The sequence below is a fragment of the Perissodus microlepis genome, chromosome 2, assembly GCF_051167445.1.
Source record: "Perissodus microlepis isolate ML-2025 ecotype Zambia chromosome 2, ASM5116744v1, whole genome shotgun sequence".
Taxonomy (NCBI): Eukaryota; Metazoa; Chordata; class Actinopteri; order Cichliformes; family Cichlidae; genus Perissodus; species Perissodus microlepis.
The window spans coordinates 10138764-10154799 of record NC_140462.1 but is presented as its reverse complement, the minus strand read 5'-3'; positions in this window follow the sequence as shown (position 1 = coordinate 10154799).

Genomic DNA, 16036 nt, shown 5'->3' with positions numbered 1-16036 from the left:
TATATAAAGGAAGCACGTCCTCTCTCCTCCCTGCTAAAGATGAGTGTGGTTTTTATAATAACAGACACAGTTATTAATTAAAGGGAAACTGACTCATAGCTCCCCCCTTTAATTCACCATCACGCCACAAGAGGTTGAGATGTGGAAAATATACGTGTGCGCATGTATGTGCATGCCTACTACATTTTTTTCAGCATGTCGTCTTAATGGAATTGTATCTATGTCCTTATTAAAGCAACTATGTCTTTTTAATTTATATAATTAGATATTAGATTTTGTTTAATTGATTAACTTAATATCTAACTATGTGTGAGTTTGTGTTTACAAATAGATAAACACTCCAGCACTGTGAGTTTTGAAGTAGAAAAATGTACTTACTGTACTTAAGTAGAACTTAAGTCAGGCATCTATATTTTATTTAGTATTTATTTTTGAGTCAACGGTTTTTTACTTTTACCGTCTGTATTTTACACAAACATCCCTACTTTCCACTTCTTATGTTTTTTCAAAGCAGGCTTGTTATTTTAGGCTTAACACATCTGGAGGCAGTTACTGTATCCTGTCACTGCACGCCTTTAAACGTCAAGCTGATTTGAACCTAAATGGAGGGAACAATAACACATGAAATGTTATCCTAGTGGTGCATTTCTGGGATTACTGGTTTTTATGGTAGACAACAACAAGAAGAAAAGAAAAAACATGTAATTTATTCATCATTTATAGAATTACACCCGGGTTAAAATGAGCTAGACTCCTCTAGAGTTGTGTTTTTGTGCAATGTCAAATTGTACTCACAGTATTTCAGCACCTGCATTAGCTGGCGATATCAATGAGAAGTGAACATAAAGAGGCCAACATTTTTTTTTAAGTGGCAGATAATTTAAAATTCAGCATTTATAACAGCTAAACATTTATCACCAAACATGCAAACTGTTTCTGTGGAATTTCCTAATGTTGTGTTAATCAAAGGCTGCATGAAGCTCATAGCTCATAAAATATCTGCTTATATCTTGATGAGTGGAGAACAGTAAACCTCAGAGCAGCAGCACAGCTCAGCTCACAAAAAATACACTGAAGCTCACAATAGAAATTAGTGTTGTTGTTTTTTTAATTCACTAAAGCCACACATGCCAAACCCCACTTAAACCCCTAACTCTACTCATTTTCCTGTTTAGGCTTGGAGCTACAGTTACAATGGCAACAGCAAATAAAGTCATTTTTTTAAAAAAAATTCCCTCTGTTTTCTAAGCTCCTGTTCTACACAACAGATGTTCAAGCCGAGAACAATCATTATAAAATTTTATTTCATTATTATGTTAATAAAAACGATTAGTTAGCTTTGCACAAAATAACTGACAGAAATTTCCTCCAAAGAGCTACTTTTCACTTGTTATAATACATTTCATAGCCTGTGCTGTTTTTGCTTTTACTTGAGTAGGAAATTGTATCAGTACTTCAGCTTTTACCATTGTGGTCAGAAGTTCACATATTACTCAAAAACTTTCTGAATCATCCAGCTTAATTAAACTGTAACACAAGTTACACACTTTCAATATCCTTCAGCCTGACATCTCTACCACATAGATCTAGGGTGTCTGATAACCTCTGATTACTAGAGACTGTATATTCTCACAGTAGTTGGCAATGGTCCCTGGAGGTTGCAGACCAGGTAAAGTTGTCACCAGTGTTGAGGAGTAACGGAATACATGTACCGCCGTTACGTATTTAAAATACAAAATATGAGTAACTGTATTCCGTTACAGGTACCGTTTAAAAAGGTGGTATTTAGAATACAGTTACTTTGTTGAAATAAATGGATTACACGGCGGTACTTCCCTGTTTCATATTGTGGCGGGTCAGGACTGTTTGGGTTTTGTTTGACAGCTACATTCTGTAGTTCCAGGCTTAGCTTCGAGCTAACGGGAGGTCGAGACCTACTACAGCCGGGAGGAACACCGCTTTTTCGGCACATCGTGCCTCGACCTCCCGGTCGGCTTCGAGCGTCCGAAGAATGCGGCTAAAAGTTTTGCGAGATCCCGAGTTTGTTTTGCGAGAGCTCGCAAAACTTTTGCGAGATCCCGAGTTTGTTTTGCGAGAGCTCGCAAAACTTTTGCGAGATCCCGAGTTAGTTTTGCGAGATCTCGCAAAAGTCCGTCTTAATTTTTTTTTCTCCCATGTCCCCTGCGGGGCTCCGTAAAAACAGGAGCTGGAAGCATGTAAATATAATAATAACCACTGCAGCCAAGAAGAGTGCCTGACGAGCCCAGTTGTAAGTAAGCTATTAAAACTCGACTGTACGCTGTGTTCGTGTTTTCCCCCCGAAACAATAAGTTCCGTTGGAGCAACCTTTCAACACCTCTCTCTGTCTCTTGCAAGCAGAGTTGACCCACACAACAAAGTAAAGCTATTTTTCGGCTACGAGCCCCACACGGAACCGTATTAGTCAGAGGTCCCTTTATTACGGTTCGGAGCCGCGGACCTTCAGTAATAGTAATAAATCACACAGCAATAGTACATTCATGTAGTTGTAAAATGCATGATAATATGTTAAGTAATCCAAAGTATTCAGAATACGTAACTCTCATTGAGTAACGTAACGGAATACATTACAGAATACATTTTAGGGCATGTATTCTGTATTCTGTAATGGAATACATTTTAAAAGTAACCTTCCCAACACTGGTTGTCATACAGAGGAATGCAGTGCTAACCTCTTTTCAGTTGCTTTGGTCACTAGCAGATTGCCACAGTTACACATAGTTTGCATAGAAGACACCAGCTTGTCAGGATTTCACACCCCAAATTAATTTATATCTTTAATGACTTTTTATGCATATGCAATCACCAGTAGTGAAACATTAATTTTAGGTTTCTTGTTTGAGTTCATGAACTTTAGAAGGGGCAGTTATCCATGCTAGCTAAAAGACCATAATTTAGCAGGTGAGTTTTTAAGCATGCTTTATTCATTTATGATGCATAAGCTGTACCACCTTAACACTTAACACCACCACACACATTTATTTTCACCATGAGGGTACATTAACTGTGTTGTAAATAATAATCCATCTGCCAGCAGTGGTTCAGGATGTGTAGCACATTTTGTATAATATAGTGATCTGTAAATTTCCACTTGGGGGAACACACACACACGACATATACACAACATAGCTGATGTCTGTCAGTAGAAGCTTTAGGTAAAGCTCGTGAAGAGGACAGGCACAGAAAGGGGACAGCCATCATACAACACTTGGTCACAACCTCTGTGCCGCTGGGGATACTCTACACTTCCTTTTTTCCTGTTTTACAGAAGACAGAAAAGGTTTGACTTTTATTACAGCTTCTTCTGGGAAAACAAAGAGGCAAAAATAGGATTTTATGGGCCTTTATAATGCATGTCTTGCTATGCAGAAGATACGTTCCAGGTATATGGAGCGGTATCTTGGCAATAAAATAGTTGGGGTGAGTTTTGGAATGCTGATTAAAGGGCTGTTGGGCTATATCTCACTCATCTGTAAGACAAGTGGTGCGGTGAGACTTGATTTCTGCCATAGGAGAGAAAGAGATCTACTTATGCTAAAGTACAATGAATGTTGTTTTCTCTGTACACAGTGGAACAAAAATTTAAACTACTTTATCAAAGGTCTAAAACTAGAACAGTAATCAGGCAAAAATGGTTTTAAATGGCTTCTTATTCAGTCCAAAAACTGTGTCAAATACGTCAGTGAAACAAGATCCCAAAGAAACAATGTTTAGAAAAAAGCAGAACAGACAGAAAACATTGTTTTCTGTCTGTCTTATATATTTCATACATAAGCAACTAAACATTTATCCTTCTCTTTAAAATAATCCCAGTTTATAAAGGGTATTTACTCAAACAAAAGATGCAAATGTCATTTTGTAGATACAACAATGTCTGAAGTAGACATTATTTGCAGTATTTTGTAGCTAAATGGGTTTTTAGGCAAAGGGGTGCCAGAAAGCCATGCACAGAGAGTGGTGGACAGTAGTGTGTCTCTGCTAAAGGGGGCAATATTAGCCTTAGGGAGCAAAAGTACTGTAAAACTGCCTGCCCCACATAAGTATATTATCTTTATTGCTTCAATATTTGAATAAGATGAGATTCACATACTAAAAAAAGTTGCAAAAAATATAATTTCAATCGAATGTACTTAAATTTCCGCTTTAGTGTTTACGTATGTACGTATAACACAATAACACATCAGCTTTGTGCCTGCCCTTATTTCAAAACCAAGAACTGTGTTTACTGTCACAGTACCCTCCATACTTTGTGCATAACATCACCATTGAAACAATGAAATAGAGTAACATTGGACTACATGGCACTGCTGAAATTTTCTTTAAACTAAACTAAAAGTCTAAAAAAAAAACACAGATTCAAAGCTCACAAAATTATACAGACATTTTGTCCAAATACTTCAAATACACATTTAATACTTTTCAGTTTTTCATGTATTTAGTATTAAAATATCATGACAATACATTTTAATTGAATTAAACTGAGTTCAAACAAGCGATGGCATACACATCTGTGTTCCAGCTGCCACGGTTGAGGCACATTTTGGGATAGTGGAAAGAAAGGATTCTTAATCCTTAAAGGCTGCAGGAACTTGCAGAGAGGCATTGCTGGTGTGTTTCTGCATGCACCCTTCAGTCTGTGCATTCATAGGAGCACAAATGCAACGTTGTGTGTGACCCTCTGGCACCTCTTAGAGACAGCTTGGCTTATGCAAGTCCATTCTAATTCATGTGGATGAGGTATTACAAACTTCCAATATGAGTGGTGGTGTTCTAATGACCTGGCCCGCCCAGGTATTTCTCTGCTTTCCTCTAATGCCTGCCATCATCCTCTTAGTGGGCCAGAGGTCGATTAACCACAATGAAATGTTCCAAAGAGAAGTGTGCAAGCAGTGTGTGTGTGTGTGTGTGTGTGTATGAGACCATATATGTAGCTATGCTGTGTGAAGGCTGTAAGAGGTGATGTGCAGGATGATTGTGTGCGACTGTTTTAAATTAATCAACATATAAATTTGTACACTCAAAATTATTATGATTAGAGTCATTTTGTAACTAATAGCTGGTGACAGTCTCATTCTTGGCTTTAAAAACAATAAAATACATTTTGTTTAAGTTTTTTCAAAAAATTAAATATTGCTCATATTCTGAGTATTTAAAAAGACTCAATTCTGCAAGATTTCTAAATCAAAGGCACAAAACATTTCTACTTAGAATCATCCTTAATATTGGATAAAGAAAAAGAAACAAACACAAAACATCAAGTAGGCAGAGCTACCATACTAGTTATGCTCCTGAGTGTTTAATTAACCGGGAATTATACTTACTGGGATTTAGAAATTAGTAACTAATCATCACTTCAATGATTCCCTAATAAAAAAAAAAACTAAAAATAAATCCAGATGAAAAGAAAGAGGCAGAAACAGAGGACTAGATGTCTCTCTCTCTCTCTCTCTCTCTCTCTCTCTCTCTCTCTCTCTATCTATCTATAAATATATATATATATATAATTAACAACAGATAGCAGCTACTCTAGGAGAGCTGGGCAGGGCCGTCGAAGGTCCTTAAGCCACGAGCAGGACTGATATCTGCTCCTTTGTGTGAGGAGGAACTTGATGAGCACTGTCAGAGCTAAAAAATGACCTAAATCAGAAATAGACTTCATGAGTGTGACCTGAGGTAGCTCTCCTTTAGTGGGCCCTGTTCTCACTGCCCGGCACTATGGAGCCCGACTGGCATTTGCCATAGAACAGCGGTCCCCAACCTTTTTTGCGCCACGGACCGGTTTATGCCCGACAATATTTTCATGGACCGGCCTTTAAGGTGTCGTGGATAAATACAACAAAATAAAACTAGTACCGGTACCGAAAAAAATAAAATTTATTCATAACACGTGAAAAGACCAAGGAAAACCGAGTTAATGATAAAAACGATAACAAAATAACGCTGAAAACCGATAAAAACCCTGAAAACTATACATTTCACACCTGAGCCTCAACTCTCACGGCCCGGTACCAAACGACTCACGGACCGGTACCGGTCCGAGGCCCGGGGGTTGGGGACCGCTGCCATAGAATACCAGAATTGGCGCTAGCACCGTCTCTTCTCACAGATGAGAGCAGGCTCACCTTTGTTCAACATGACCAGTTTGGTGGTGGGTCAGTGATGGTCTGGGGCAGCATATTGACACAAGGACATCTATATGTTTAGTCAAATCCTTGGACCCCTTTTCAGACCCTATGCTGATGCAGTGAGTCCTGGGTGTCTCCTGCCACTCGACAATGCCCGGCCTCATGTTGCAAGAGTATGCAGGCAGTTCCTGGAGGATAAGGGAATTGATACCACTGACTAGCATCCACAGTCAGTCACCTGACTGAAATCCAGCAGAATACCTCTGGGACATTATGTTTTGGTCCATCTGATGTCACCAGGTGTCACCTCAAACTCTCTAGGACAGGGGTCAGCAACCTTTAACACCCAAAGAGCCATTTGGACCCAGTTTCCACGCAAAAGAAAACACTGGGAGCCGCAAATACTTTTTGACATCTAAAATGAAGATAACACTGTATATATTGTTTTTTACCTTTATGCTTTGTGTGAACAACTAAAGTGTGTTGCTTATGAAATTCATGAATTGCTACAGAGAAAATTACATTTTATTTATGCAATTAACACATTTTGAACTCTTAAAGAAATATAACAAAAGGAAAGACACCCAGCTGAACTAAAATGATCCAGCAAACAAAAACTGTTGTGAGTCGCCACCCTTATATCGCCTTTGGGCTTTTGGAGCCTTGACCTTGAATTGGGGAAAAAAAAGCACTATGCTGCTAAAAAAAAAAAGAAAAATAGATATTTGCAAAATTCTGCCTGAATATGTATTTTACCTGGTTAATGCGTGCAGCGGGGCGTGGTCTGCAGCGCCGCTGCAGGGGAGGCGGACGCACCTGAGCGGCACCCGCAATCACGCCTCGCGGCCTTAACGTCTGTGCTGTCTATGCTGTTGTTGGTATGTGTCGGGCTGTGAGCTGAAAAGCTACAGCCGGCTGTATGCATACAGCAACTGTGTGTAAAAAGTGGTCAATAAAGAGATGCTAAAAAGCAGTGGGTCTGCCGTGGTATGTTTACAATGGAACTTCTGCTCCTGAACCTCTGTGCACAGCGTCTGCAAATCGGGGCTGTACGAAGTCACTTTCATCTTTACGCAGGACTGTAAGCTGTCATCTGTGAGGCGTGAGCGGTGTTTGTTTTTAACATAGTTCACGGTGGAGAATAGCTGCTGACATAATGTGGATCCGAAGATCCATGGCCTACCTGGGGTTGAAAGTCTCGATAAATGCACGGCGTTTGGCGGGTATACCAGCTTCCGCGAGTGTGATGCTTATTTTGAGCGATGACAAAAATAATAGAATATAATTTTATTTTTATATTTCAATATCACAATAATCTTCCAATTTAGAACTACAAGTTAAAAAAGAACTAACATAAATAAAATACACTTCAGCTAAATACTTATAATTTATTTTCCCAAACCACGCGGAGCCGCACTATACGGACTAAAGAGCCGCATGCGGCTCCGGAGCCGCATGTTGCCGACCCCTGCTCTAGGAGCTCAGTGATACCCTGGTCCTCATCTGGAATGAGATCCCCCTGTTGTCTCAGCATCCCCTGATGCTGTCAGACATGCACACAAGCACGTGGAGGCCACACAAACTAGTACCATTCTGAGTTGCTGCAATGACATTTCAGCAAAACAAACTAGACTGCTGCATCATTTTTTCACTTTGATTTTTGGGGTGTTTTTGAATTCAGCCCTCTTCAGGTTGATAATTTTCAGTTCCATTAAACAATGTGACATCCTTTCATTCCTAACACATTAACCAGTCCATATCAGTATAGATATCCAGCATGATGTTTTATTGAGATGTGTTGTGTTTTCAAAGTGTTCCTTTTTTGTGGATATGTATATATAGACCCATATTCATCCGGTGGGAAGGGTTCTGAGCATATATGGGAAAACTTTTTTTTACTTTTTTAATTATCTTTTCTCTACATTTCTGCCTACCGCAGCGTTCTGCAGTCTTTTCAAAGAGTCAATGCAACCCAGTGGCTGTGATATGAATTCTCGTCCCTTTATACCAGATTAGCATCCATCTGCCGCTTTGGAACTTGATTGCTGTAAAAAACTTTTTTTCTCAGTTGCTTGAAAACATACTGAGGTAACTTTGCAAGCTGACGATGTGCAACTGACTTTTTGCTAAGTCTGACATCCGAACAATCACAATATTCTTGATTGTTGTGATAAAGAAATATATGAATCATCTGGTGTATAATCTAACCAAGAGTTAAGCAAGCTGATCATTATGACAACCACTTCATTATTTGTGTTTACACTGCTCTAACACTTTTTAAGGTACTAGAAAACAATCAGAGGTAACCGATGCTGGCCACAAATATAAAGCCATGGGTGACTTCAGGCCACCCATGTGCTACACTTGCATTATGTACTAATCTCATCTCAGCAGCAGTGTACTTAAACTGTCTGTGCTCATGCTGTTTATTCTTTTGCTGCATGCCTGACCGACTGACTAACAGACAGACAGACAGACAGTCAGTATCATCTTGTTTATGATACCAGATATTAGTTACATAGCATATTTGCTGCAAACTGATATTCATGCTTCAAGCATTTATACTATTATTTGATTATTTTTGTGCTATAAAACAGATTAGAAATACATTTTATATTACAAACTAAATGATAATATTTTTCAGTGCATATAGACATTATAGGCAAATAAAGTCTTGGGCTGAATTATATTTCAGGTGATAACTGCAGCAATCAATAAATTACCTTCAGCTGCACTCCAAACTTTTCACTGTCAACAAAAACTCTGGATTCAATTTAAAAGAGGATTATACTGGCAGCAGATGGGATAAAAGGCTATTAAACCTAAACCCTAATTTCAAAGCCTCAAATTAAATCAAATCCATGTATAAAAAGGGATGCATTTATGAAGCACACCACTTCCCTGTCCTTTGTAAGGAGTGCAGGCTGCTGTTGCACACATCTACTCCAGGACATTTCTTTGAGTTTAGTTTTTTATGGGGTTCATTTCAGATTTGTCATATCTTGCTAATGTGGGAAAAGTTGGGCTATATATTTAATACCAACCAGACTATATGTCATGCAAAAAAATATGTAAAACCACAAATCAAAAAACCACGTGTCCATGCTTCACAAATGGTTACACAGACTTATTTACTCTATAAAAAGAAATATTATTCAGGATTAAAGACGCAAATTCAAGCAACGTTGAATGAAATAAGATGATTATGCAAAAAGAGAATGTGGGATAACAGTGAAAACTAAATGTGCTGTTTGAAAATTAATAGCCGAAGTCTTTTTACAAATCAGCATTGTTAATTTTAAAGACGGAACCAGTTTGGGCAAGGATGGTGAACAGAGTTGGAGGAATATGGAGATTAGAATGCATGTGTCCAATTACCTTTAACCACATCAAAAACAAACCAGTTTGAGATGGTTTGAGCTCTCTCACATGGCATGTTATCCTGTTGGAAGAAGATGGGTACACTCTGATCATAAAAAAATGACAATGATCAGAAAAAATACTCAGGTTTAAAGAATGCTAAGTTGGCACTAATGGACCCAAAATGTGCAAAAAATGATCCACCACACTATTACACCACCAGCAGCTTGAGACCTTTTTGTTTGTGCCACATTCTGTCTGAATGTTGCAACAGAATTTGAGATTCATTTGACCGACCAACATTTTTGTAATCTTCTGTTTTCTAACTTTGGCCTGTGTGAATTATAGCCTCAGCATCCACTTAGCTGAGAATTACACCTGGTGTTGTTTTCTGCTGCTGTAGTAGCCCATCTGTTCAGAGATGCTCTTCTGCATGCCTTCGTTGTAACGAGCGGTTACTTGAGTTTCTATTAACTTCCTGTCAGGTCAAAATAGTCCAGCCATTCTGATGCTCAGTTTCAATTTCTTGTTTAGTTAGAACGTCAACATCTTCTAATTTAATTTGCTGTTATGTGACTGGCTGATTGCATCACCAAATGAAGAGGCTAGTGCAGGGGTGGGCAATCTCAGTCCACGAGGGCCGGTGTCCCTGCAGGTTTTAGATCTCACCTTGGGTCAACACACCTGAATCACATGATTAGTTCGTTACCAGGCCTCTGGAGAACTTCAGGACATGTTGAGGAGCTAATTTAGCCATTTAAATCAGCTGTGTTGGTTCGAGGACACATCTAAAACCTGCAGGGACACCGGCCCTCGTGGACTGAGACTGCCCACCCCTGGTCTAGTGAGTGTATAAAGAATGTCCCCATATCTGCATTTACAGTCCATAAAAAGATTGTCTTGGGTCTACTTGCTGCTGTGTTATGGCAGGACAGAAAGACTGATAATAGGACTACAAATCAACAACTTATGAGATCAATAAACTTAAGCTAGCTGCCCAAACACATTTTACACACAGCAAAAGCCAAAAAAAAAAGCCAGATCTCTTCAGATGTAGCTAAAGTTGGGCCTGTAAATGACCCCAATATTGTCCCACAAAACATCCTGCAGGAAGGGACCTGTGGATGGTGATCCAAACCGTCATCTTGGAGATCCATCTGTCAATCCAGCTGTCAGCAGTCACAGTGCAACAGTTCAGTGCTTCAAGTTTGTTTTCCAGTGTGTCGCTCATTTAACTAGAGAGATTGTGTATTGGGCTCTGGGTGCTTCTATAAGTAACCAGCAGCTTATTTCAATGCCCGAATTTGTTCTGTGTAGATATAGAGAGCATTTTAGCTGCTACCATGCTTACTATCTGCTCCTGGTACAATATTTATGTAGACCCTGTGTAATTTGCACATTTGCAGTTGTCTGATGAGCCATAACATTTACTGAAATTTATCACAAATAACATTTGTGATCTTGAATCAGTCTCTGTGTGCTATAGTTTATCTGTCATATTGAATATTAAACATGTACTAATAACAGTTCCAAAAGCATATAAGCAACAGCATAAATAATAATATTAAAAACCCTGAAAGCATCCAAACATTAGTTTGTTGTTGCACTTCAGACCTAATGAACTTGATATATCTATCTGATATTGGCTACTTCCTCATAACTACCTAGATATGATTATTAAACTGAAAGAAGGTAAAGAAGGAGAGAATAAAATAAATCCTGTAACAGCAAGACGAGACAGTGGCAGCAAGTTTTTCATTTGTTGTAAAACAGAATATTTCCTGAGTGGGACATATCAGAGGGGGCCCTCCCAGAGAGCAATGTCTCCAGATTGCTCCTGACACCCTCTATTACAGGGTTATGTGGTTGTCAACAGTGGTTTGAAAAAGGGGTCAATGTGTGAATTGAGGTGCTATGAGGGGGTGCTAAAAAACCGAGACTATTTCACACAAAACATGAAGGTGAGAGACTCTCCATTTACCACAAACATGTCTCTCACTTTCTCTCGCCGAAACCTCAAATGAAGCAGCACAGCTCTCCAGCTGTTGCTGAAAAAGTTCCAGCATGTGGCAAAATGTTCTAAATCCTCACTGTTATTTTATGGTAACAGACATAAAACTAATCACACCGTGATGCGCTGTTTATTGCACTTTAGCTCCACATAGATTGGATCAACTCTGCCACTGGGATGCCTGAGGCAGATCAGACAGTGGGCGGGGCCTGTTTTACCATGGCGACCTTGTTCATTTGCTGTTGAGCCCAAGGGGAGGTACAGAGGAGTGAGGTCGAGAGAAATTGGAAATCTGATCCCCTTCCAAAAACAGAGAAATGACATTCTAATAACCCTGAGACCTTTGCTTGGACCTGCCTCAGATAATGGCCTGGGGCCAAAGTGAGTTAGTGTGTTTACATATTAATAATGTACACACACACTTGCATGTGTGCACCTGAATGTCAATATGAAGCCACAGTTTCTGAATAAAAAACAGAACCTCAAAGCTTAACTACAAGAGTTGGCGTTTTTTGAACCAAATCAAGGAGCTTGGAATACTTACAGGTTCTTATAAAGAAGTCAGTATGCAGACAAGAAAAAATGTTATGATGGAAGAGGCGGAAAAGTTGTGAAATGAAAAGTCATGCAGTGTTTCGTGGTCAGGGACGATAACGAGGAGTGCTTGGAAGGCTTACCAGTATATTCTTTTTATCTTGCCATGTTGGACATTTTTAGGAAACCGCTTTGCCTCAAAATCCTGTAAAAAATAATAATATTAATAAAAATATAATAATATATCTAAATAATATTAATATCACCAGTATCATTTTGTTTCTGTTGGAGTCTGTTGGCATATTAGGCAACAGTTTTGTTCTATAACTAAAATGTGCATGTGTCTTTATGTATACATTTTTATGACTATCTTTATGACTTTTAGAGTTCTTGACATATGAAATGAAGGCGTTACAGAAATGCGAGGACATTTCGTTTTGTCTTTCTCTACTCATACGCCTTCAAAAAGCTTTCCCAAAGCTTTAGGACGCATGGTACAATTAGTTTCCGTTAACTGGGATAGTTAACATTTGGGTAATGGAAAAGGGAACCCATTGTGTCTGGAAATGCCTTAGAAAGATAGAAGTACAAAGAGTTGATTAATATGCATGTGTATCAGGTTGTGTTTTTTGCTTGGGGATAGATTCACCTTGTTCTCAGTAGCAGCATCTACTGTGTTACAAAGGGGAAGAAAACCTGTTTGTATTTACCCGGCACACTCTAGAAAAAGAAATGAAAAGGAAACTGTCATTACAAAAAGAATAATATGTATAACATTTCATGCTACTGACCTAAACTTGCATAATCATAGCATTCCTCTGTTGATAAGTAAGATAAATACTGTCCAGTGAGCAGAATGGATTTTCCTATGTTTCCTGCCAGTATTTTTTTTTTGTGCATCTTGAATTAAAGAATTTTTTTGCTCCTTTAAGTGTAAGCTGATATTCAGTTATTATTATAAATTAGTAAGAGAGTAAATCAACCCAAAGTACTGGATAAAGGGAAAATGGTTCTCATCGAACATTAATGACCACTGCTGGCTAACACAGTCTTAACCCTCTCGAGGCAGGCGTTGCCGATTTGCAACAATTAAAAACTAACAACCTGATTACCCCACATACATATTTTATGAGGTTTTTTTTTACTCAGAAGTACCACTGCAGGACTTGGTTGTGCATTAGCAACAAAAAGTTTAATTTGAGCCTGAGAGGGTTAATACTTGGAAGATTTCTCCCCACCTGATGACACCCGCAGTCCTTTCATGTTGACTTAGTACATAATGTCCCGAACTACAGTCGAACCGCCTCAAACAGATGCTAAAAGAACTGTATTTGCCCTTTGAAGTAAATCTAGTGAAACTGACAGAAGCTTCTCTGCATCTGTTGTGCAGCAAATGCATCCTGCAGAAGCCAAGTCCAACTGTGTAAGCTGTCTTCACTGCAGATCATTTACTCTCTAAATCGTTAGGGATGTCTGGAGAGGAGACCCCACACACACCCAGCTTGTCGTCTCCAGACGGGGAGAACACTTACTTCAGGTAGGGTAAGTGACTTCTGCTGTATGTTTACAGTCCTCAATCAATGAGTGTTGCATAACTTTTGGTTGGACAGTCACCAAACTGCTTGTTTCTTTTTTCCCCCCTCGTTCCCTTCTAAGGCACTGCCCCTTCATCTATAAGGAAAGCCATCTAATCGGGGGGAGCTCTGACCTCACCACACTGTTCCCTCATTTACGCATGGGCTGCTCCCTAATTGGCAGCTGAGACAACAAGTGGACCACAGTGGTATCTAATTAAAAGCTGCAATTGAATTATTGAAAGGAGAGAAGAGAAGTGATCCGGATCTTCAGCTTCATAGAATGATATTTTCGTTTCAACAAAGGCCCCAGTGTGATTTTTCTTTATGCATTTTTACTGTAGCCAGTGAATTTTATCAGAACCCATCCTGAGACAGGTTTGCAAATCCATGCAGATTTTCCCCATGATAGCCATAATGACCTAATATGAGAACAAACAGTTAATAATAACCTTTGCTGAAATTATGCTTAAGTTCATTTAATAATTGATAATAATGTCAGTCCACAGGAGCCACAATCTCAGTTCTCAGTTGAAATCATATCATTGCCAGTCCACATCAGCTGATAGCTCACCTTTCACAGCTCCCTTTATACAACGAGTTTGCAAATCTTATATAATACTCACTGAGCCATAACACCAAACACAAACATCCACAGATAACAATATAACAATCTCTCTACTATAGTGGTCCTAATTGACCTAAATTCATCATAGGTGATATACACATATTACCAAAAGTATTCACTCGTCTGCTTTCACATGCATATGAACTTGCTGACAGCCTATTCCTAATCGATAAGGTTTAATATGATGTCGACCGGGCCTTCACAACTATAACAGCTATAAAAGCTTCAACTCTTTTGGCTTTCCACAAAGTTTTGGTGAGTTTATGGGAGTGTTTTACCATTTTTTCAGAAACACATTTGTGAGTGCAGACAGTGATGTTGGATGTGGCCTGACTTGCAGTCTCTGAATTCCGAAAATTGTTTCTATCAGGTTTAGGTCAGGACCTTGTGCAGGCCAGGCAAGTTCGTCTGCACCAAACCTGCTCATCCATGTCTTTATGGACCTTTATGGACCTGGTGCACGGTAATGGTGGACCAGGAAGGAGCCATCCACAAACTGTTCCCACAAAGTTAGGAGCATGAAATTGTTCAAAATGTCTTGGTATGCTGAAGGATACCGAGACATTTATTTTCATTGGAACTAAGGGGCCGAGCCCAACTCCTGAAATACCATACAAAATACCACCAAATTTTACACTTGACACAGTGCAGTCAGACAAGTACTGTCTCCCTGATAACCACCAAACCCAGAGTTGTCCATTGGATTGCCAGACAAAGAAGCATGATTCGTCACTCCATTGAATGTCTCCACTGCTCAGAGTCCAGTAGCGGTGAGCTTTATACCACTGCATCTGACACTTTGCTTTGTGCTTGGTGATTTAAGGCTGGCATGCAGCTGATCAGTCATGGGAACTCATTCCATGAAGCTCTGTACACACTGTTTTTGCACTAATCTGAAGGCCACATGCAGTTTGGATGTTTGTAGAGACTGACTGTTTATTCTGGGTGGCTGTAGCAGGTCACCTACTAACAGGAAGGTTTGTGGTTCAATCCCCAATCTGAATACTAAATATCATTGGGAAGGTACTAGCCCCAAGTTGCGCTCCATGCATCCAACAGAGTATGAATGTTAAATAGAAAGCCCTTAGAGCATTAAAAAAAGTGCTTAGGTGATTGAGGCAAGTTGTGTAGAGTGCTCCGATAGAGTAGAAAAGCACTACATAAGAGCCAGTCCATTTATTGACTCTGCAGAAAGTTGGTGACCTCTGCACACTATGCATCTCAGCATCCATTTACACCACTCTGTGATTTTACGAGGCATACCGCTTCATGGTTGAGTTTCCATTCCAATAGCTTCCACTTTGTTATAATACCACTAACATTTGACTGTGGAATATTTAGCATTAAGAAAATTTTCTCTTGTTGCACAGGTGATATCGCACTGTATCACGGCACCACGCTAGAATTCACTGAGCTGCTGAGCGCGACGCATTCTTTCACAGATGTTTGTAGAAGCTCAGGTGCTTGATTTTATACACCTGCGGCCATGGAAGTGACTAAAACACCTGAATTTGATGATTTGGATGAGTGAGTGAATTCTTTTGGCAATATAGTCTATGTAAAAAGTTTCAAACCTGTATAATTATTGCCTATTAAATAGACCCCTGATATTAACTGTGAAAGAACAGCAGCGTCACTTCCAGGGGTTAAATGGGTCGCAGCCCACCGGAGCTCAGTTCCGCCTCCTGTCTAAATCACACCCTGCGGGAGAGCATCTCTATCTTCTTCAGTATCAGACTGCTGCCAACTCTCACACAACTCTTGA